Here is a 25,723-nt window from a genome sequence, read left to right as displayed (position 1 = left end):
AGTCAATTGAACTTATTTTACGTTTCAGTTTCCAATGCTCAGACACCTTGCTTGTATACGGACTTTATTTCTGCTGTTGCTTTGGTGACTCGAACATCTCAGAGACCAGAGTTTGTATTCTCTGCTGTGACACCTGACATGGTCCTCAGACTTATCTCAATAGAACCGCTCCATTCTTATGCATCTGGTTCAGATGGTATACCACTTTATATTCTGCAGATTGCTTGGCCTATAATCTCGTCGCATCTCATTGCTTTGTTCAACCGCTTACTAGAAACTTCCTCTTTTCCATCTCAATGGAAGCGTGCGATGATCCGCCCTCATTCGAAGATTCGTATTCCATTATCCCCGTCTGATACAAGACCTATAGCTAATCTGCCAGAGCTGTCTAAATTGCTTGAGAGGATTGTTGCCTCACAAATTACCGAATACTTAATTGAACATGACCTTATAAATCCTAGACAGTCTGCATATCGGCCATGTCATAATACACAGACAGCACTTCTACGGGTTGCGACGACATCAGAGAGGGAATTGATAATGGTCTTATTATAATTATGATCCTCTTCGATTTTAGTAAAGCATTCGATACTGTCCCACATCTCAAGCTGCTCATCAAGTTAAAAAAGATCGGCTTTTCGGATGCCGTCCTTACGTGGATCTTTTCTTACTTGACTGGTCGTTATCAGTCTGTGGTCGATGATGCTGGGAATTTCTCTGAGTGGTTATATACGTCATTGGGCGTTCCTCAGGGCTCTGTACTCGGGCCACTTTTATTCTCTCTGTTCATCAACGATATAGGTGGGGTATTACTGCATGCACTTCATATGTTATTTGCTGACGACATTCAAGTTTATCTCTCATGTTCTCCGGCCAACATACGTCATGGATTGGAGTTAATCACTAGAGATGCAACTGCTATTTTTAATTACGCAGAATCTAACGGTCTGAAACTTAATCCGTCTAAATCGAAGGTGATGATCTATGGTAGTAATGCTTACGTGAGGAATATCGACCTTAGCCTTCTACCTCCCATTACGGTAAACCAGGTACCTATCCCTTTTGTCAGCGAGGTGAGGAACTTAGGAGTGGTTTTTACGCCTACTCTGTCCTGGAAGAAGCACATTTCGCATGTATCGCAGAAAGTACACTATGCGTTGTACAAACTAAAATTTAACAGAAACTCTCTTTCCACCGAATTGAGAATTAAATTAGTAATGACATTGATTATACCTCATGTGGACTACTGCTGCCTCGTCTATGACGGTTTAAGCGGAGAGTTAAATACGAAGTTGCAGAGACTTGTAAATTGCTGTGTACGTTACATTTTTAATCTTAGACGTGATGAACATGTCACGCCCTATAGGCGTCGACTGGGTTGGCTTTCGGTTGAGAATAGGAGATTGTACTTTCTAGGCTGTCAGGTTTATCGTATCTTGTTCCTACAGTCTCCAATCTACCTGAGTGAGCTTTTCACTTCGCCTGACTCATCGCTTAGAAGATCCGATCGCCTTCCCAGTTCGTCGCAGACTTTTCACATACCGTTTTGTAGAACCGCAACGTATTGGAACTCTTTTCGTCTTTCTGCGATACGTTTTTGGCATTCTCTTCCTATCAACGTAACATCCGCACCCTCTCTTCCATCCTTCAAAAACTTCCTCCGCTTATATTTATTCGCCTCTGAATCTGGTTAACGCTCGGCTGTTGGTTTGCCGGTGCAATTTAGTAGTGCAATTGTATTGCTACCTAGTTATATAATTTAGTAGTTGCGTTGTACATACATTAGTAGTTATATTAGTTAAGGTTATATTACGTATCTACATCAAGTCTACATTACACTTAGTTACATCTTGCTCATGCTTTTTCTTTTTCTTTTGTTGTACTTTAGTTTAGTTTAGTTTAGTTTAGTCTTAAGTGTATTGGATGCATTACAATGGTCCATTGTAGTGCAGTCAATGTTTCTTGCGTTTTATCTATGTATCTGTGATTTTGATTTTTGCCCTTTGAGATGTTTGGGCATAATAAATTCAATCAATCAATCAATCAATCAATCAATCTCTCTCTCTCTCTCTCTCTCTCTCTCTCTCTCTCTCTCTCTCTCTCTCTCTCCTTCAATTGGTCTTTCTTCGGTCCTCTTCTCCCCCTTTCCTCGTCCCTCTGCATGGTGTAAGTCTTCTATTTTGTATGTGTTAGGACCGCGTATATGTTGGTAACGCGCGGGCCTTGATTTAGGGTATGTCTGCCGCGGCGCTGCTACCGAGCGCGTTCGATACCCGCGTAGGGGGAATGCTTCCTTCGCTCTCCCTCTCACGCCGATCACCGCCGTGTGCAGTCGTGTTGTACGTAGCGATTATAGTTATATATTATAATAAAGTATTGGAGCTGAAAGCAGAGCCCACTTTCTACAAACCTAACAATTGGCGACGAGTCTGTGGAATTGGCTCCAGAAAACCTGATTCTCGTGCATCGGGCTTCGTACACCACGTACTTAACCAGTGGGTCATCACGTGGCACGTATACACTAATCAGCGGGTCATCACGTGGCACGCTTACATCTCATACACGTAAGGCATATACGAACGGCGGCAAACTATCTTTGGAGGATGACTTCAAGCAATGGTCACTCTCAGGAATTAGATGTAAAGCCGGCACACACACACAATCGATATTCCAAATTCATTTACAATAGAAAATTTCAACCCGGAAGTTACAACATGTCGACGGTGGTTACAACGGCTACAAGGAGCATTTACGATTTTTCGGATCACGGGAAACGCTCGGGTGCCTTATTTGCTACACTACATGGGACCGAGCGCGTTCGATATACTGTGTGACCGATTAGATCCGGCAGATCCATTTTCACAGGCGTACGAGACATTAACGGCTAAGTTAGAAGAATTTTACGATCCAGCACCGTTAGAAATTGCCGAAAATTTTAAATTTCATCAACGGCGACATGCAGAGGGCGAGTCCATACAACAATTTGCGGCGGCTTTGCACAAATTAAGTGCACTACATTGCAAGTTTGGAGATTATTTGAAGACAGCCTTGCGGAATCAATTAGTTTTTGGGCTTTCAAGCAAGAAAACTCAAACAAGACTCCTGGAGAAGAAGGAGCTCACATACGAAGAAGCCTTGCAAATAGCCACCACGATGGAGCTGTCGGAGCAAGGTCCCACATCACTACAAAATGGAGCATACGGACAAAATGGCGCTACAACAAGTTCGGCGGCCGGAGTGGAATATCTACAGGCGGGCAAGAAATCAGCGAAGAAATCAAAGGATAAATATAATGATGAAATTAATTCTAAAAAGAAACTAGCAATTACTAATTCTAAGCAAAAGCGTTCTAACTCGAGTAAAGTAAATAATACGGTAAAGTGTTTCAGGTGTGGCAAAGGACATTATGCGTCCCAATGTACTTTAAGTCGCGATATACGCTGCTCTGGCTGTGGAGGATCCGGACACCTTGTCAAAGTATGTTTCAAAAAGAAGGAAACTGCCAACCATTTGGACGAAATATTACAATTGGAGCATACGGACCAAAGAGATAAGTTCTTTTGCACACTCTCGTTCAATAAAAAAAAATTCGCTTTGAAGTTGATAGTGGCTCCGCGGTCACGATAATGAATCGGGAGCAGGTTCGTCCCTTATTCCCGGGTTCGATCGTCCATAAAACAAACTAGAATTTAGTTGCATATTGTAAAACAATAGTTAAAGTTTTAGGATATATAGAGGTTTATGTACAATGTGGACAAATGCGAAAAAAATTAAACATTTACTTGACAGAATTAGAGAAAGAACCCTTATTAGGTAGGGAATGGATTAGACAGTTGAATTGTCAGAGTGGTGTGCCAGATTTCCTTGGATGTAATTCATTAGATAATATTAAAATGGATTCAAGTCGAGCATATACACAAGAGATTACAAGTCAATTACAATCGATATTACGCGAATACGAGAAGTTAGGTGAGCCTACCTTGGCTAAGATTACGGGTATGCAAGCGAGACTTACGATGAAACCAAAGGTATCTCCGGTGTTTAGAAAAGCACGATCGGTCCCGTTTAAATTAATCCCGTTATTGGATAAGGAATTAGACGACTTAGTTCAAGCGGGAATTCTTACAAAAGTAGAAAACTCGGAATGGGCTACACCTATCATCCCGGTTTTGAAAGCAAACGGTACTATTCGAGTTTGTGGAGATTACAAATCCACAATAAATCCAGTGCTAATAGTCTATGACACCATCCGCTACCTACCACAGATGAACTTTTTGCTAAATTATCAGGCGGCACTAAATTCACTAAAATTGATTTACGCCAAGCATATTTACAATTAGAAATACACCCGGAAGACGCTAAATTGCTTACTTTAAACACTCATAGGGGACTCTACAGAGTAAATAGACTAATGTACGGAATCGCGTCAGCCCCGGCGATATACCAAAGAACTTTGGAGCAAATATTCCAGGGTATTCCGGGCGTGTGTACTTTTCTCGATGATATAGTGATCACAGCGGATACGGATGCGGAGCATCTACGTAGATTACGCATGGTGTTAGATAGATTGCGTAGGTATAACATACGAATTAATTTAGAGAAATCTCAGTTTTTCACACATGAAGTACAGTATTACGGTTACGTGTTACGCGCAGATGGAATACATAAACAACCTTCCAAAATGGAGGCGATCAGTAAGATGCAACGTCCCCGAGACACCTCCGACGTACGTACCTTCGTTGGAATGATTAATTATTACGGCAGATTTATACGAGATTTAAGTTCAATTTTGCAACCCTTAAATCAATTATTACATAAGAATACCCATTTTGTGTGGACGGGGAAGCAGGAGACAGCTTTTAAAAAGGCAAAAGAAGCATTTACAAGTAATCAAGTACTAGTTCATTTCGATCCGAAATTACCTATTGTCCTCGCGACGGATGCAAGCCCATACGGAATAGGGGCAGTACTCTCGCATGCATACCCAGATGGGACAGAAAGGGTGATCCAATACGCGTCTCAGACCCTATCAGAAACTCAACAAAAATACGCACAGATAGATAAAGAGGCATACAGTATAATATTTGGTATTAAAAAGTTTTACCAATACCTTTACGGTAATAAATTTACTTTAGTCACGGATCATCGGCCATTAATACATATCTTTTCACCACACAAAAGCTTACCGGTTTACAGCGCAATGAGAATGCAACATTACGCGATTTTCTTGCAGGGGTTCAATTACACGATTCGATATAGAAAATCAGAAAATCATGCGAATGCTGACTGTTTGTCAAGATTACCCGTGAGAGAAGGCGCTAAAAACATGGACGTAGTCGATGCTTTTGAGTTAAGCATGTTAGAAACCCTACCGGTTGATGCTAAAAGCATAGCTTGCATACAAAGAAAGATAGGGAGTTACAAAAACTCCTACATGCGTTGCATTCTGGTTCTCTGGCACATAACACTGACAGATTCAATTTAGAGCAATCGGAATTTACGTTGCAAAGTGGTATTATCTTGCGAGGCCATCGAGTGGTCATACCAAAAGCTTTGCGTGTTAGAGTACCAGAAGAGCTACACACTGGCCATTTTGGTATTAACAAAATGAAAGGAATCGCGAGAAGTTATTGTTGGTGGTCCGGAATTGACAATGATATTAAGACGTTAGTTGAGAATTGTTAAGCTTGTAATACTTTTAAAAACAATCCACAAAAAGTGGAACAGCATATTTGGGAGCCATCAGCTACACCTATGCATCGAGTTCATGCCGACTTTGCGGGTCCCTTCTTAGGACGTTGGTTTTTTATTGTAGTTGATGCATATTCAAAATGGCCAGAAGTGCGAATAGTAAAAAATCTCGCTGCGAAAACAGTCATAGAGGAATGTCGAGAAATCTTTGCGAAATATGGTGTCCCGCAACTTTTTGTAACCGATAATGGCAGAACATTTACATCTACGGAATTTAAAGCGTTTTTAGAACGAAATGGAGTAAAATTTAAATATACTGCACCTTATAATCCGGCAACTAATGGCCAAGCGGAACGCTTTGTCCAAACTCTGAAAAATGCATTATGACGCATGGACGCGAATGCGACAAATGTACATGAGAAACTATGTAAAATGTTGTTACAGTATCGTATCGCGCCTCACGCGACAACTAAGAAATCCCCAGCGGAATTATTCATAGGTAAGAAATTGCGTACAAGATTAGACTCATTATTTCCGTCACATAAGAAAGACGAGGCGTATGCCCCATATCAATGCGATAGTAAGAGTTTTAGAATAGGCGAGCGAGTATCATGTAGGAACTATGCAGGTCGTGATAAATGGAGGTTTGGTAGGATTAAGAACCGTTGCGGAAAACTTCATTATTTAATTACTCTTGATGACGGACGAACCTGGCGTAGGCACGTCAACCAAATGCGTTCAATTGGTCAGGCAACCCCGAACCAAGATGTAAATTCCCACACAGCACATGATATCATACGTATCATCCCATTGTTATACTCAATGTACTGTGATCATCCGTAAAATACTGAGATCAACGCTATAATATCTTTTACAGTATCATTCGGTTTTCTTTCGCGCGCGTATGATCTCAGGTTTGACTAAGGGTACGGGAAACGATACGTACGCCTTTCTACCGCGCGCGTAAAATCTCAGGTTTTACTCGAAGTACTGAGATGCTATCGTACTCGTGTCTTGCGCGTGCGTATAATCTTCAATTATACTCAAGATATGAAAACGGTACGTATATCAGCGCCATCTGCATCCGTCATTTCTGTTCCGATCTTTTTCCGGTAGCAGTACGTGAGTGACATGTCGACGTGCAATCCATGAAGAAAACAGCGTGATTGATATCAAAGGTAATCCTTTTTCTTCCCTAACTTTACATCTTATAAAATATTTAATAAAGTTAGCAAATCAATTGTAGTAGATAAATTACGTGATATTTTGAAATATTTTATACAACTCGTAAAACTATTCGATCTGATGAAAAGTTTGAGGTTATCCGTTGGTTGCCGCATAGTAAAAAGTATATTATTTAGTGCCAATTTAATAATTGAAACGTTTAAAGTATTAAATGTATTTGATGTGCAGTTTCCGCAACGTAGGGTTAGGATGTGGGCACACAAGCAGTTTGGACCGCACGGTTCCGCCGCGTGGTAGACCGTCTACATACGAGCGGTTTGTCCCGCGTGCAAGAGCCGCGCGAAAGATCCGTGCACACGAGCCCGCCGCGACGGATCGTGCAGTCGTGCACACAAGCGGTGTTTGTGCCGCGGGCGGAACAACGCGATCCAAACCGCTTGTGTGCACGGTCTGTCGCGGCGGAACCGCGGCACGCGGTCTACACCGCTCGTGTGCACGGATCTTTCGGGCGGCTCTTCCGCGCGGGACAAGCCGCTTGTGTATGCATGGTCTACCGCGCGATCCAAACCGCTTGTGTGCACGGTCTGTCGCGGCGGAACCGCGCGGTCCACACAGTTCGTGTGCACGGATCTTTCGGGCGGCTCTTCCGCGCGGGACAAGTTAGCCGCATGTGTGTGCACGGTTTACCGCGCGCTCCAAACCGCTCCTGACGTGTCCGCGCCCTTAACCTCTAAATCGTCAGCAGAATAGTTTCACGAACTGTAATTTAATACAATTCTTTTTCTATTTGTCGTTGCCTGCACTTTGCAATAAATACAAATTTAATTATATTTTTTAAACATCTATAAATTAAATATTTATTCTTGTAATTGTACAATAATTCATATCTGTATTACTTTTTAATATAAATTAATTGAATAAAAGAATCATCTGTCTTAAAACATTATCTGTAATGATTTGTGTATTAATAATTATAACATTAACAATAATACATAAACTGCTTTCAGCATATGCAAGTACCAAGTCCCTGAGGTGCATTTCGACGTTTTGTTAAATTGGTATTATTTTGATCAGCTGCTGGCTGAGTTTCCTACCTACTGCTGTTCAATAGTCTACGCTGGACAAGCTATACGTGACAGGTATGTTTTATTCAACACACATAAATTACGTGATATTTTTTAATATTTTGTACAACTTGTCATATAACTATTTTGATCAAAAGGTTCAAGTTATCCTTAACGGTTGCAAAACCGTATAGCAAAGATACTCGATGCCAAAAGAAGTAGAGATATAGGCAGTGATGGTAGATTTAAGCCACGAGTCATGGTGTTTTTCTCCCTCCATTTACGCACAGAAAGGCGCTCTGGCTATTCGTGCAGCGCAGTCGTCATACGAATAAACATAGCGTCTTTGTGTGCGCAAGTGGAAGGGGGAAAACGTTGTGACTCACGGCTATATCACTGGACTTATATAATAATTAAAACGTTTTAACATTAAATATCTTATGTGATATACATCAGTTAATTCCACAACCTACGGTAACTTCTAAATTGTCAGCATAACAATTTCACGAATTATTTAACAAAATTTTTTTCCTATTTGTCATTGCCTGCATTTTTTGACAAATAAAAATTAATTATATATATATTTTTTAAACATTTTAATTTAATTTCTTATACTTGTAATTATACAAACAATTTACATATATAGCGTTTTTTAAATATGAAATGAATAAAGGATCAATCATCTGTTTTATAACATATCTGTAATTCTCTGTCTTATAAACATAACAATACATAAAACTGTTTTTATTCCTCAGAATCGCAAGTTCCAAGTTTCCCAACTGTATTTCGACGGTGCCTTTGTTGAATGAAGTCAACTTTACTAAGTTCCAAATTGCTATTTTTGATCAGCTACTGGCTGGGTTTCCTACCTACTGCTGTTCAATATTCTACGCTTGACAAGATTTACATGACAGGTAAGCTTTATTGAACACATAAATTTTAAATTTTTTTTCAACTTTTTTTCAAACTGAAAAGTGTTTTTTTTATATGAAAAGGAATACATATTACTTGGGTTCAGTTATAGGTAATGCAATATAAATATTTTTGTGATGTAATAATTTTGTTAAGAATATTTAAAGCTACTAGTACTTGAGTTGGTATAATTTACGTGATATTTTTTAATATTTGGTAATGTATTACAAATAAATTTTTTTGCAAGATGTTTTGTTTCAGAGAATATGTAGTTGCAAAATTAATATAATTTTACATGAACCTACAATTAATATACCTCGTAACTATTCATTTTTTTATAATCATGTTGATAATCACAAATTTTGAATTGGAACTACTCAAAGTTAAGTTTATTATAAATATTTGTACTATTATAATTTTATTATATGTAATGGTTTTTAAAATTGTCTTATTTTACTTTAACTGTAACTTAACTTTTTACTACGTTTATTTTTTATATAACTTAACATAACTAACTTATTTTTATAGTCATTAAGTTTAACTTAAGAAAAAACTGACCTCAACCTTTGTTTTTTTTTTACATAAATTGATTTATTTCACATTGCAGTGCGTAAAAGTATTAAGACATGATTATCAAAAAATGAATAGTTTACGAGGTATATTAATTGTAGGTTCATGTAAAATTATATTAATTTTGCAACTACATATTCTCTGAAACAAAACATCTTGCAAAAAAATTTATTTGTAGATATATACATTGTATATATATATTCTCTGAAAAAAATTTATTTGTATATACAATGTATATACAAATACATTTTTTTGCAAGATGTTTTGTTTCAGAGAATATGTAGTTGCAAAATTAATATAATTTTACATGAACCTATGATTAATATACCTCGTAAACTATTCATTTTTTGATAATTATGTCTTAATACTTTTACGCACTGCATTGTGAAATAAATCAATTTATGTAAAAAAAACAAGGGTTGGGGTCAGTTTTTTCTTAAGTTAAACTTAATGACTATAAAAATAAGTAAGTTATGCTAAGTTATATAAAAAATAAACGTAGTAAAAAGTTAAGTTACAGTTAAAGTAAAATAAGACAATTTTAAAAACCATTACATATAATAAAATTATAATAGTACAAATATTTATAATAAACTTAACTTTGAGTAGTTCCAATTCAAAATTTGTGATTATCAACATGATTATCAAAAAATGAATAGTTTACGAGGTATATTAATTGTAGGTTCATGTAAAATTATATTAATTTTGCAACTACATATTCTCTGAAATAAAACATCTTGCAAAAAAATTTATTTGTACATACATTAGGGTGTCATTTTGGAGCAACTTTTTTTTTATTTCATGAATAGCATATATACTTGCAGGAAGGTAAAATAAGATACCTGTTAAAGTTTTAGCCCTTAATATTAATATTAACAGGTCGCTCATCGCAATTTTTTATTTTTTATTTAGTAAGATAGAAAAAATTTTATAGCTGTCTAACAAACGGTAATACAGCATTGCTCCACAAGAGATTTTTGTAGTAAATTTACCGCTCTACACAAAAAAGATCTCTTATCATTTTTTCATAAATTCAATCGTTCAAAAGATATTAAAAGTTTGATAAATTTTATAAAACTTGTTTTTGCTTCTTATGAATTTTGTATCATATCGACTATCAAAAATTATGAAATAATCAATACATATTTTTGTAAAAAATATAATGATCTACAAAAAAGGTCTTATATTTTTTTCATAAATATAACCATTTAGACGATATTAAGGTTTAAAGTTCAAAGTGTAAACCTTAATATCGTCTAAATGGTTATATTTATAAAAAAAATAAGACCTTTTTTGTAGATCGTTAAATTTTCTACAAAAATATGTATTGATTATTTTGTAATTTTTGATAGTTGATATGATACAAAATTCATAAGAAGCAGAAACAAGTTTTATAAAATTTATCAAACTTTAACTTTGAATATCTTTTGAACGGTTAAATTTATAAAAAAATGATAAGAGATCTTTTTTGTGTAGAGCGGTAAATTTACTACAAAAATCTCTTGTGGAGCAATGCTGTATTACTGTTCGTTAGATAGTTATAAAATTTTTTCTATCTTACTAAATGAAAAATAAAAAATCGCGATGAGCGACCTGTTAATATTAATATTAAGGGCTAAAACTTTAACAGGTATCTTATTTTACCTTCCTGCAAGTATATATGCTATTCGTGAAATGAAAAAAAAGTTGCTCCAAAATGACACCCTAATATACATTTACAAATTATTTTTTTATAAGGAATTATTACACCTATCTGCTTGTACCCCACTATTACTAGCTTACCTTGTAAATAATATATAATATTACAAGTAGGAATACACTATTTTGTCTGCAATCAAATTTTTTCATATTGTACAGATATAACACTCGACATGGAAATGAATAAAAAACGTCAAAGAAAAGATATCTTGTATGTATCAAAGCGACACCTTAGAAGAATAGCTGCACAGGAGGCAGATATTATTTGTCAAAATTTGTTTGACAGAACTTCATTGTCGTGTGATAATAGTAAATTCACAACAGATTTGAACAATGACAGAATTAATTCTACAATAATAGATACTGACAATGATCTAGAATGTGAAAATAATGTCAGTTTTGTACAACAGGAAAATGCAAACATATTTGTACAATGTGAAAATGCAAACAGACAATCAGAGTCGGATTCACAACAATCATCTTTAAACGTTTCTTGCGATGAATTAAGAGATCTGCCATTAGAAAATGTAAGCGATTTTCAAGACAATCTTGTAGTCTGGGCTATAGAACATAACATTAAACATACCGCTCTCAAAGCATTGCTACTAACGTTGAAGAAACATCCTTGTTTTTCCACACTCTCTTCGGATGCACGAACACTTTTAAAAACGCCAAGACAACAACACATCCGTACAGTTGTACCAGGATCATATTATCATTTTGGTTTAGTGGAACCAATAAGACAAATATTATCTTCTGTAGAAGAGAATATTGATTGCTTAAAAATAGCTATAAACATTGATGGATTGCCTTTAACAAAATCATCGCAACAACAGTTTTGGCCTATACTTGGATCAGTTATTCCATATAACAACGTTTTTATGATTGGGCTGTATCATGGCTATGAAAAACCGGAGGATATCAATGATTTTTTAAAAGATTTTGTCAATGAGGCTACAGAAATATGCGACAATGGAATTAACATCAACGGTCGACAGATAGCATGTCGGATTGAAGCTTTAGTTTGTGATGCGCCAGCTAAATCATTCGTTTTATGTGTCAAAGGACATTGTGGATATTCTAGTTGTACAAAGTGTACTACGCAAGGACATTATGTAGGAAATCGGATATGTTTTCCACAAATTGACGCACCACTTAGATCAGATGATGATTTTATACAAAAGGTAGACGATAGTTATCACAAACCAAATACAACGTGTAGTCTGTTAAATATTCCTTATTTCAAACCTGTAAAAAATGTTCCGTTGGACCCCATGCACTTGGTTTTTTTGGGATTGATGCGCAAATTATTGAACTTATGGCTTTATGGAGAACTACAATATCGACTACCACAGAGAGCCGCGGACGAAATTTCCACACGTTTAATTACTCATTTAAAGCCATCAATACCTCTAGAGTTTGCAAGAAAACCACGAAGATTGGATTGTATAAAATTATGGAAAGCCACAGAATACAGACAAATATTATTGTACACGGGTCCGTTAGCATTTAAATCTATATTTAAAAAAAATGCATATATACATTTTATGACATTACACGTCATTATAAGGATCTTGTCTTCAGAGGATTTACATGAACACTTAAGCTATGCGCAACATCTCATTTGTTTCTTTATTGAAACATTTATAAAACTGTACGGAGTTAAAAACGTCTCACATAATGTTCACAGTTTAAGTCATCTTGTGGATGATGTGAAAAGATTTGGACCTCTCGAGAACTTCAGTGCGTTCAAATTTGAAAACTATCTGCAGATACTTAAAAAATACCTACGAAAAGCGGAAAAACCTTTGGAACAAGTTGTGCGGAGATGTATTGAAAAAGAAAAGAACTTAGACACATCAATTGCTTTGTCACATTCTGCTTCAAAACATTGTAATTTATTGTTGTTACATTACGATGGTCCGCTTATACAAAATTGTCACAATCCACAATATAAAGTTATCAAGTTCAACGAAATGACATTTAAAGCTGGGACACTCGCTGATAGCTGTTGTGGCTTAAGTTGTGGCGCAATTGTCTGTATAGAAAATGTGGCTTACTGCACAAAACAGATGGTTCCTGTCATTATTGGTCGTGAATTCTTGGAAAAGGAAGATTTGTATAATGTTCCCTGTTCATCTTCCTTACTTGATGTTTATTCAGTTCATTCCTTATCTGAATTAAAATCATGGCCACTTAAAAACATTGTAAAAAAATATGTTAAATTGTCAGACGCAAATGAGAAGTTTGCCGTTTTCCCTCTGATGCATTCCTGCGGTTCAATCTGACAGCCATCTTTTCATCCTCTTTCCACACAGAATGGCCGAGAAGAAAAAAAAGAACTTTTTTGTTGTTGAATTCGAGGATGGACTTCAAATTATACCCAAGACTTGGTTGACCAGCGATTTAAAAAGAGCCAAATGGCCCAATTGTTACGTAACTAATAAGAGATATGACAAGGCAGTAAAAGATATGGAACAACCTGATTCTACTTGGGAGGAGCATCCTATTGTGAAAGTATTTATGGCATGTAGTGAGTATAAATGTTATATATTTTACTTTTTTTGTGACATTTTCTATATGTAGCACATGTATTTTTATTTTGTTTACTGTTACGTAAAATGGTGATGCTTATTACGATATATTTTTCAGCCGACTATGCAACGGCACGAACAACATTAAAGCTGGCCGAGAAGTTATCAGATGTAAATACAGGCTCTGACCGTGGAGAATATTTAAAAAAAACACAAAAAATAAGAGCTGCTAAAACAAATAATTCAAGCTCTAATGACGACAATCAAGAGTCAACCTCTAGTGACGATTCAATAGCTCTATTCCTTCCAAAACCTCCATCCAAGCAAACTGACATCAATAAAGGGACATCGACCAAAAAAATAACTCAGGCACATAAAGGTAAAAATACAATAAAGCATTAACAGGCAGAGTTGGACAGTTTTCCGAATAAGGAATCGTCATTTATTTTTCAATGCAAAATAACTTTTTATTTTAATAAAAATTGTTTCGTCTAGTATAAATATATAAAAAAAAATTATTACAAATGCTTTTTATTTTATTTTTTATTTATTTCTTATTTCACAAATTATATAAATACTGCATGTTCACGTTGGTGTTGAATTTATTTTGAAATATTAATGATAACATATGTTTTACTTGTTTCAGATACACATCAACCTAATAGAAAGGCACTACAAGGCACTACTGACAATGCTGAATGGCAGGATAATGATAATACAGTCTCACATACAAGTTCGGGTTCAAATTACAAACGAGGTTAGTATACAAATAAATTTCTATATAAATTCTATTTTTTCTATGCAAATAACTTCTACTTTCTTTGCGAGTATCTATGTAAATATATAAAAAATAATAATTACAAATGCTTATTATTTTTTTTTATTTCTTATTTCACAAATTATATAAATACTGCATGTTCACGTTGGTGTTGAAATTATTTTGAAATATTAATGATAACATATGTTTTACTTGTTTCAGATTCACATCAATCTAATAGAAAGGCACTACAAGGCACTACTGACAATGCTGAATGGCAGGATAATGATAATACAGTCTCACATACAAGTTCGGGTTCAAATTACAAACGAGGTTAGTATACAAATAAATTTCTGTATAAATTCTATTTTTTCTATGCAAATAACTTCTACTTTCTTTATGGTATCTATGTAACTATTTAAAAAAAAATAATTACAAATGCTTTTTATTTTATTTTTTTATTTCTTATTTCACAAATTATATAAATACTGCATGTTCACGTTGGTGTTGAAATTATTTTGAAATATTAATGATAACATATGTTTTACTTGTTTCAGATTCACATCAACCTAATAGAAAGGCACTACAAGGCACTACTGACAATGCTGAATGGCAGGATAATGATAATACAGTCTCACATACAAGTTCGGGTTCAAATTACAAACGAGGTTAGTATACAAATAAATTTCTATATAAATTCTATTTTTTCTATGCAAATAACTTCTACTTTCTTTGCGAGTATCTATGTAAATATATAAAAAAAAATTATTACAAATGCTTTTTATTTTTTTTTATTTCTTATTTCACAAATTATATAAATACTGCATGTTCACGTTGGTGTTGAAATTATTTTGAAATATTAATGATAACATATGTTTTACTTGTTTCAGATTCACATCAACCTAATAGAAAGGCACTACAAGGCACTACTGACAATGCTGAATGGCAGGATAATGATAATACAGTCTCACATACAAGTTCGGGTTCAAATTACAAACGAGGTTAGTATACAAATAAATTTCTATATAAATTCTATTTTTTCTATGCAAATAACTTCTACTTTCTTTATGGTATCTATGTAACTATTTAAAAAAAAATAATTACAAATGCTTTTTATTTTATTTTTTTATTTCTTATTTCACAAATTATATAAATACTGCATGTTCACGTTGGTGTTGAAATTATTTTGAAATATTAATGATAACATATGTTTTACTTGTTTCAGATTCACATCAACCTAATAGAAAGGCACTACAAGGCACTACTGACAATGCTGAATGGCAGGATAATGATAATACAGTCTCACATACAAGTTCGGGTTCAAATTATAAACGAGGTTAGTATACAAATAAATTTCTATATAAATTCTATTTTTTCTATGCAAATAACTTCTACTTTCTTTGCGAGTATCTATGTAAATATATAAAAAATAATGATTACAAATGCTTTTTATTTTATTTTTTTTATTTCTTATTTCACAAATTATATAAATACTGCATGTTCACGTTGGTGTTGAAATTATTTTGAAATATTAATGATAACATATGTTTTACTTGTTTCAGATTCACATCAACCTAATAGAAAGACACTACAAGGCACCACTGACAATGCTGAATGGCAGGACAATGATGATACATTCTCACATACAAGTTCGAGTTCAAATTATAAACGAGGTTAGTATATAAATAAATTCTATATAAATTTTATTTTATCTATGCAATGTCCACTTTCTTTACACGAGTATCTATTATGCATATTTGTATACATATGTACAGTAGCGCTCGAAAGTATTTTGTAGATAATATTTTAGTTTGTAACATGGACAAGCGCTAAGCAACTTTAGATCATAGTTGCGCGCTATTATTGTATATGAGTAGCCTTTCTAATGTTACACATTATTTGCTATATACCGGTGAGTTATCTGTTTTACGATTAAATATTGTTTATATGATACCATAAGTATTTTGTAACTTTGTTTCAATCTATTAACGGTATGTTAAATCGCGTATTTTCATATATGTGTTTGTATTTCTATAGCCGTATTACAATGTCGAAATGCAAAGAATACTCCGTCGATTTGAGAGAAGCCGTGTTAAAAGCTTTGAAACAAGACAAGTCACAAACGAGCGTTACTAAAGATTTTGGCTGGTCTCAGCAGTTAGTAAGTGTTTGGTACCAGAAGGAAAGGTCAAGCGGAAGTATAAACAATCTTCCCTCAAGTGGTTGACCCTACAAAACATCTATGAGTGCAAATACTTGCGCTTGATCTCTCCTTCCAGTACCAAACACTTACTAATTGCTGGGACAAGCCAAAATCTTTAGCAACGCTTGTTCGTGACTTGCCTTGTTTCAGAGCTTTTAACACGCTTTTAACACGCTTCTCTCAGATCGACGGAGTATTCTTTGCATTTTGACATTGTAATACGGCTATAGAAACACAAACACAAATGTAAATACGCCATTTAACATATCGTTAATAGATTGAAACAAAGTTACAAAATACTTACAGACTATCATATAAACAATATTTAATCGTAAAACAGATAACTCACTGGTATATAGCAATTAATGTGTAACATTAGAAAGGCCACTCATATACAATAATGGCACGCAACTTTGATCTAAAGTTGCTTACCGCTTGCCAATGTTACGAACTAAAACATTATCTACAAAATACTTTTGAGCGCTACTGTATGTGTAATATACAGTGTGCTTCAGAAATCGGTGGCCAAACTTTAAAAGTATATTACATTCACTGTAAGAATGAAAAAAAGTCATATAAACATGGGTTCAAAAACGCTTCCTTTCCAAGTTATAAACACTTTATTTATAACAAACTTTGGTAAGTAAATGGACCAAAATAAAGTTATTTTAGCAGGACATCGTTTTTTGAGATTATTTTTTAGAAAAGATTTGTCGATAGAGACGTTGAGCTTCCCTATTATACAGTTTTCATTAACTCGAACATACATGTAGTAAATATTCTAACTTGAAAAGGAAGCGTTTTCGGACCCATGTTTATATGACTTTTTTCATCCTTTTAATGAATAGAATATACTCTTAAAGTTTGGTCACCTATTTCTAAAGCACCCTGTATACATATATACTTGTATCAGGGTGGACCATTTTAATCCATCCAGTCGAATATCTCAAAAACCAAGTCCGGGAGAGAAAAATATTTCAGACAAAAGTTGTTTGGTTTCGAGGGGGCTATAAGATGGTGTCATTGGTTTAACCATCGATGGTTGTTTAAAGCTCACGTGAACGACACCTTAATTTCTTAAATGGAAACCCCTATTTTTCAATGCATATTCTTGTAGCTAATCTCGAGAGCTTTTCAAAACACTATAATGAAGTATTTTTTCATTAAAAACTTTTGGAATTATAAGGCTTGAAATTTCTAGTATTTTGACATAAAATACAAAATATCTTGTAAAACATTAAGTTTTCGGTAATGTTACCTTAATACTTTTATGCACAGAATAATAAGACGAATCAATTGGTATGAAAAAAAGGCATAGTTGCTTTTAAGAAAAAGTGTACAGATGCGTGTTGTAAATAACATATTTTTTCTTAAAGAAACTATGCCTTTTTTTCATACCAATTGATTCGTCTTATTATTCTGTGCATAAAAGTATTAAGGTAACATTACCGAAAACTTAATGTTTTACAAGATATTTTGTATTTTATGTCAAAATACTAGAACTTTCAAGCTTTATAATTCCAAAAGTTCTTAATAAAAAAATATTTTATTATAGTGTTTTGAAAAGCTCTCGAGATTAGCTACAAGAATATACATTGAAAAATAGGGGTTTTCCATTTAAGAAATTAAAAGATTTTAAACGACCATCCATGGTTAAACCATTGACACTACCTTATGGCCCCCTCGAAACCAAACAACTTTTGTCTGAAACATTTTTCTCTCCCGGGCTTGGTTTTCGAGATATTCGACTGGATGGATTAAAATGGTCCACCCTGTATATGTATATATGGAAAAACTATTGTAGCCTCGACATTTTTATATTAGGATTTTCGTCTTGAAATGTTCTAAAAAATCTGCCATTAAGAGGAATAGCGGTATCTGTATATATCTGTCTATATCTTTATGATTGCGATCCGCTTAACTCTACAAATGTTTCGAAGCATTTTTCTTCTCCTTTTTTTAATTTATCAATCAATTATTAATATTTATATGTAATTTTGTAGCCATTTTTCATCTGAAATGGCAGTTAAATACACCTTGTACGACAAGGAAAACAAAGCATGAAGCGATGAATAACGCTATAGTGAAAGAAAGTAATAGTATTTCATTATTGGAATTAGATTCCGATACGGAAGCTAGTTCATTGAATGCATATAAATCTTTGCCCAAAACCGACGAAAACAATCAGCCAGAAAGTCCATCAATATTATCCTCTCTAAGAAAGAGACCGAAACAATATAGACCAAATGCTACTGCAAATGCAACTATTACTGATAATAGTGCTACAACAGTAGTGAACAAAACAGCTCTTGCACACTTTAATAGTAAAATTACCGAAGATGTGATCTATCCTAGTCCTACGCAAAGAAGTGTTGCGTCTAAAATCAAACAGTGTTTAAAACTGAAGAGGAAAATTCCTGTAAAACGTATAGATTTTGGATTATGTCCTTCACCTAAACATACTTCAACACAAATAGAAGATGATAAATCATTGATGAATACTGCAGTTATTAATATTCAAATTAAAAAACCGATTAAAGTTAAAAAGGAAGATGAATCATTAATAAATGAAGTACAAAAAAATAAAGTACTTACTCGAAATATAAATGATTTTATCTGCGAAGACGAAACTTTTTATCTACCTGCGGAACAAGCTACAAATAGAAATGACAATTTCAATTTGGATGACACAGAAAACAAGCCTCCTAAAAAAAAGATGTTACGGGATAAGTTTAATGTGTAAATATTACTTAACAATCGTGGTAATGTGTGTAAGTTGCTTTTATATATCTAATGAAAACATTATTTTTACAGATGGTCAAAAAGAAAGGACATTTCAAAGCAGCTTAACATGCGATGTAAAGCTGACAGAGCAAAGCTAAACGGCCAGGATTGCTGGGAATGCAGAGAAGTAATGCAATATTAACAGTATAGTTATATGAGATATATTAATTAAATAAAAAAAAATATAAATAAATTAATATAAATATAAATAAAAAAAAGAAATATTAATATTAATATTAATATAAGTATTTTTCTCATAAAAAAGTAATTCATGATATTTGATTTTTAGTATTACAAGAGTTTGTCATTGTCAAAAGAAGAATTACAAAAACGGAAGAATCAATGCTCGCGACATCGACACAAATATGAGCGACCAAATACACCAGAAGGTATAGTATTTTATTTCATTATCACTTTTTTATGTTTTATGTTTTATGTATAATACATTTTTTTAAAGGTTTTTGGGATCCGGAGTTTCCCGAGACATCAGGCACTTATTGACAAATACTTGTTGTACCGTATATTTTGCCATTATTTTGCCATTATTTTTATTTTGCCACCTTTTGTAAGTAAAACTTTTGTATAATTTTACCTCATTAAATATTAAAATAATATAATATAAGTACCTACGTATTAAAATATCTTTTTACTGTTTTATTGATTACTTCATCTACACTTTAATGTTATTTTTTACTAATTAAAGTATAGCGGATTATGTTTTTATATCAATTTTGCATGGTTTTTTATGATATGTATTTCATCGTATATAACTGGAGATAATAACTATATGTGTACGTGTTTATATATTTGTGTATAAATAGATATTTAAAAAATTATAATTACTATTGCCCTTTATTGTATTTATTTTTAAAAATTTTGTATTTCACAAATTCATAAATATTACATATTCAGATTAATGTGTTAACATTATTTTAAAATATTATAATGATAACGTATGTTACACTTGTGTTTTAGATTTACCACGCACTACAAACGCATTACAGTGCACTACTACGAATGCTGATGAATGGCAGGATTGGCAGGATAATGAAAATGTCCCCCCAAACAGATTGGTAAGGGCAAAGATTACAAATTATGAAGGAGGTAATGAAAATGTCCCCCCAAACAGATTGGCAAAGGCAAAGGCAAGGTTCACAAATTATAAAGGAGGTTAGTATGCAAGTAGTTGATAATGTACAGTTATCTGTTATACATATATTAAGGCTACACATGTAAATAAAATACATTCATATATTTTTAATGTGTTATAGGATCTGATTTTGAACGCTATGTTGTTCAAACATTCCAGCATATAGAAATAAAATTAAGTAACCTCAAAAAAGGACAGAAACATATTTTAGACAAGGTGTCTAATACGGTACAGCCAGAAGAAGAACAGGAAAAGATTGACATTTTTCAAGATGTACCTTTGAAAAACGAAAATGATTTACAAGCCATGGAAAGAAAACTTGGTAATAATGCATCTTATCGGAATGAAATGGTAAATATATAACTACTTTAATATTAAAAAGTTTATGTTTAAAAGAAAGACAATAGTTTACGATTGCAGTTTAAGAATTGCAGATTTTAAATTGATATTGTTTAATTAGAAACGCCTACAAAAATAATATAAAAAATATATACACATATGTAAAAAATAAATATATATATACATATGTTAATACATTTGTGTATAAATATTGAAAAAATTATAATAGAAATATTGCCCTCTATTTTGTTTCCGTGAATACCTCGAAAAAAAAAACAGTTATTTAAACAGCTACACTTTTCATTACTCATGTTTGGAACATATAGGTATAATAATAATAATAATTTGAAATTATTCTAGATCAAGCAATTAGCACGATTAACAGGTCAAGATGTTAAACATTCGTGTTTATGTTTAATGAGACAAATAGTCTCAAATGAAGTTGCGGTGCTGTTCAGTTGGCACGGTGCCAAAAAAAAGGAAATTTTTCAAAACTGAACTTGTGCCAAGTAATTCTAAGTAAGTAAAATATTAAAAAACAATTGTTCCGTTCTTATTATATGCTAAAATTTTGTGTAATATAGATATATTAATATTTCTTAACTATTGGTCACATTTATATACGTGCATTAGAGAAATAAAATTAACTTTTATACTTACTAATTTCAATCGCATAATATTACAAACTTGTGATAAAAATATTTCTTTTATTAACTAATAAATAATGAATTAATATAAAAATTTGTTGTTTTTACAGGTGTGATAAGAAACGCACATGCATCTGTGAAGGATGAACAAATTTCTAATCCTATAAAAATATGGTTAGCACATGCCAAAGAACGCATGGATCGAGAGAAAGAAAAGAAAAGAGGAAGAAACCAAAGAGATCAGGTACACAATAACGAACCTGACGAACCTGACGAACCTGACGAACCTGATCGAAGAGCATGAAAATTCTATTTTTAGTATTTTTTTCATATGCGTTTTTTCAATGCGTTTCATGTACAAGTAAATATTTCCGTTTTTTTAATACTCTGCAAAAATGTAAAAGGAAATCCCATTTAAACAATTGATTGACGGTATGCAACTTAACATCCTGCTGATTGCAAATGTAAATTTCTATGATTATATTTCGCTTTGTTCTTTAAAAGAGTTGGTTACTCTGAATGGCTTAATGTGAAGTAATGAATATAAAAATGTATGATTGCGTTGTACAAAAGGAAAAATATTATTTATTTCCTCATTTATTTGAAGCGCTAATATTTTATAATAATAAATGATTGCTTCTTTTGCGCGAGAATAAATTTTATTTTATTTTGCAATTTATAAATTCCAACAATTAATAGAGAGAATGTTTGTAGTTCAATAAATACACGCGTATATTATACATGTGAAGAAATCTTCATGATGACGTAAATATTTACATTAAGCCATCTCGATATTTTAATCTTAGAAGACTTCGTCTCGATTTCCCACAACGTAGCGGTTGTGAAAAGTTACCGCGTGCAATCTTAATGCGAAATTGTACCGCGATTTTTAGTATTAAGTATCCTAGTTCAGCCGATGAATAGACGCTGCAAAAAATAATTCAGTTATATCGACGCAATGAGATGTATTTTGACTTTATTGAACTTTTTTATATAACGATTGAAATTAGACAACGTATATTTTAAGATATTGAAGTTTATTGAATATAGTTAAAGTAACTTGTGTCTGATTATAGCTTACATGATATACAATAGAGTTTTACGAATGCATTGTGAATCTCATATATGCTGAAATCTGGAAAGAGTAAACGTAAACTTTGTAAATTGTGTCTATACAGTTCAATCGTACAACTGCATGTATATATTGACTTATAGCTGAATTATATATTGTATTGCACTGATATATATATATATATATATATATATATATATATATATATATATTATATATACGAGTCTTCTTCCGCGAGGCATAAGCAAAATTTTATCACGTATAAAGATGATCATTCGAGATATCATTCAATATTGTTATACGATACTATTTGTCCCATGTTACATTTCTTTTTTTTTTACCGATAATATATCGTACTCACATTTTTTTACTGCTGTGTACTCGGACTTGCCGCTATCATCGGTTACGCTTCTTTATAAGATTTGTGTTTCATTATTATTTCGCTGAACTCGACCTGATGTACAATAAGGTTTTAGCTGATTTATCCCTGGGAGTGCTACGATTTATCACATTAGAAAAACCGTTCTCTTACGATGTACTGCTATGATGATGTAAGTCAATTTTGACCACTTTTCTTTTTAAATATATCTGCGCATGTGTAAACTGCATCTATGAACTCAATCAACTCAATAGGGGTATTCAAATAAGTTAGAGTTTAACGGTTTGACAGGTTATGTCGGGTTAAAGTCGGGTAAAAAGTTAATTTTTAAACTTTTAACCCAAAGATTAATGTGATAGGTTAATGAGTCACTTATGTATTTGGCATAACCTTAAAGAGTAGCGCGCCCAAAGTTAATTAATTAACTTTTTACTCGACTTTAACCCGACATAACCTGTCAAACCGTTAAACTTTAACTTATTTGAATACCCCTCATAGGTTAAGAAAAATGACTTACATAGTGTAAGTAGGCTGTAACCCCTCCATATATACTACACATATTAATTATATTACACATTAATTATATATTACACTATTAATTTATGTATTACACATATTATTAATTATTTACCACATATTATTAATGAAAACATTAATTTATATTATAATAAATACAGTAGGTAAACTATGTTAGTTCTAAATTACTCTGTGTGCGTGCATGCGCGCGTGTGTGTGTGTGTGTGTGTGATAATCGACAGGATCTCGTTATCGTGAACCGTTTTCGGGGCGCCGCGGGGGTATCGGGTTACACACGGGTATCGGATTTCGCGGGGGTACCGCGTTTTTGCCGCGCCGCGGGAGAGGGGGTCCGCGTTTTCGCCGCGCCGCGAGGTCCGCGTGCAACGACCGCGTTGGTCCGCGCGACGTCTTCTCGTTCGCGTTATCTCCCCCTCGTAGATGTTCTTTCGCGCCCCCGTCCCCCATTCTCGCGCGTCTTCACGGTCGCGGTCTCTCTCTCTCCATCGCTCGCGGTCTCTCTCTCGTTCCCGTTCGCGCACGTCTTCTCGTTCGCGCGGTCTCTCTCTCTCCCTCGCTCGCGGTCTCTCTCTCGTTCCCGTTCGCGCGCGTCTTCTCGCTCGCGGCTCCCGTTCGCGTTCTCGCTCACGCTATTTAATCGTTTGGATCTTCGCGATATTTATTTTTAATATTACATTTAAGTAAGCGATAAACGAAGACAGCTTAATTCTAATGACAGGGAATGGGATGAATGGTAAATGAAAAAGAAAAATCGTTTAAACTTTTTACCATATTATAAACTTATTTATTTGTCATGTGGCATGAATTTTGTGTCGACAAGAATTCATACAAATAGGTTAGATTACTATGCACTTTATTCCTCTGATGGGGTTGAAAGACATTTTTAGGGAAGCCAACCCTTTACAAAATCATCTTACAATTAAATTATTTCCGCGTATAAGAAGACATACGAGTGTCTTCTCGTTTAAATTATAGACGGATTCGTCAAGAAGTCTCGCGATGATTTCATCGAACACGTGTAAAACTGCAAATTTTGCAGTTTTTTTTCGAAAGGCGCATCCGTACGGATGCTGAGATGAAATTAGATATGATAAAAAAGCAAACGTTGCATTATTAGTAGGATATAAATTGACGAATCTGGGGGATACGCTCAGTGGCCGAGGACTGGAAGTCGCGAGTGCAACAAATTGTGGTAGAAAGAGGAACATGGAGCAAGAGTTGTTGGAGCAAACCACCCTTTTAAATTCGAGGGAAGACTTTGCCGCGTGGGAGCAACGATGCGACGAGTTTATCGAATCGTTGGAAGAACAAAGTCGAATTAAACGGCCGCGATTATCGATCGGTCTTAAACAGTCGTTGGTCGCTTGTATCGCACGACTCGAAGGTCTGAAAGATTCGGTACGTCAACGTTTCGTGCATGTGGGTGCAGGATACAGTGCGAGTGAGACAGGACTTAGATGGCGTGAGATAGATACGGCTTTTGAAAGTCGTATACTGACCGGTGTGGTAATAAATTCCAAACACATCGACCCTCATCAATTTCTCAAAGATGCGAGAGACATTGTACTCATTCATGTGCGAATCGTCATGCAACGACATGAAAATGTAAAAATAAACACAATGTTTAATGGTGAATTTGTTGCGGGCGACAAACGCGCGAATAAAAGTATCGCTACGAGAAACTATGAACTCTTCCGTGAGTCCGATTTGTGTGAGTGGTACAAGCGACACGTCATCGAGCCTACCCAAGCAAAGCTGGAGGAATTCCAGGAACGCGATAGCGGATGGGCGTTGTCGCGTATACTTACTTTGACTGTAAATGTGAACAAATATAATCCATTGCACGCGGGGTGTCTTGTGGAAATACCGCGAGAAATTAAATTGAAGAGAGCGGTGATAAACGTGCGATCAATGGACAATGCATGTTTCGCATGGTCAGTGATGGCGGCTCTGCATCCAGCCCAAATAAATGCAGATCTGCAATCGTCGTATCCTCATTACACGTCGGTACTAAATCTTACAAACATTAAATTTCCAATGACGTTGGATCAAATTAAACGGTTTGAAGATCACAACGAAATCTCCATCAATGTGTACGGTATCGAGAAAAAAAACAAGGAACTTGCGATCTTGCCAATACGGGTTACTGGTCGAAAGATGGACAGGCATGTAAATATGCTGTACGTGCACGACGACAACGT

General features: G+C 34.2%; 1 pseudogene; it reads left to right on the top strand.

Moving 5' to 3' along the window:
- Window positions 1-8,754: 8,754 nt before the first annotated feature.
- On the top strand, window positions 8,755-23,673 carry LOC139783663 (uncharacterized; annotated as a pseudogene).
- The last annotated feature ends 2,050 nt before the right edge of the window (window positions 23,674-25,723 follow it).

The sequence above is a fragment of the Temnothorax nylanderi genome, unplaced genomic scaffold, assembly GCF_030848795.1.
Source record: "Temnothorax nylanderi isolate EJ_2023f unplaced genomic scaffold, tnyl_v1.0 TNYL_tig0528_pilon, whole genome shotgun sequence".
Classification (NCBI taxonomy): domain Eukaryota; kingdom Metazoa; phylum Arthropoda; class Insecta; order Hymenoptera; family Formicidae; genus Temnothorax; species Temnothorax nylanderi.
This window is presented reverse-complemented; position numbering and strand designations above follow the sequence as displayed.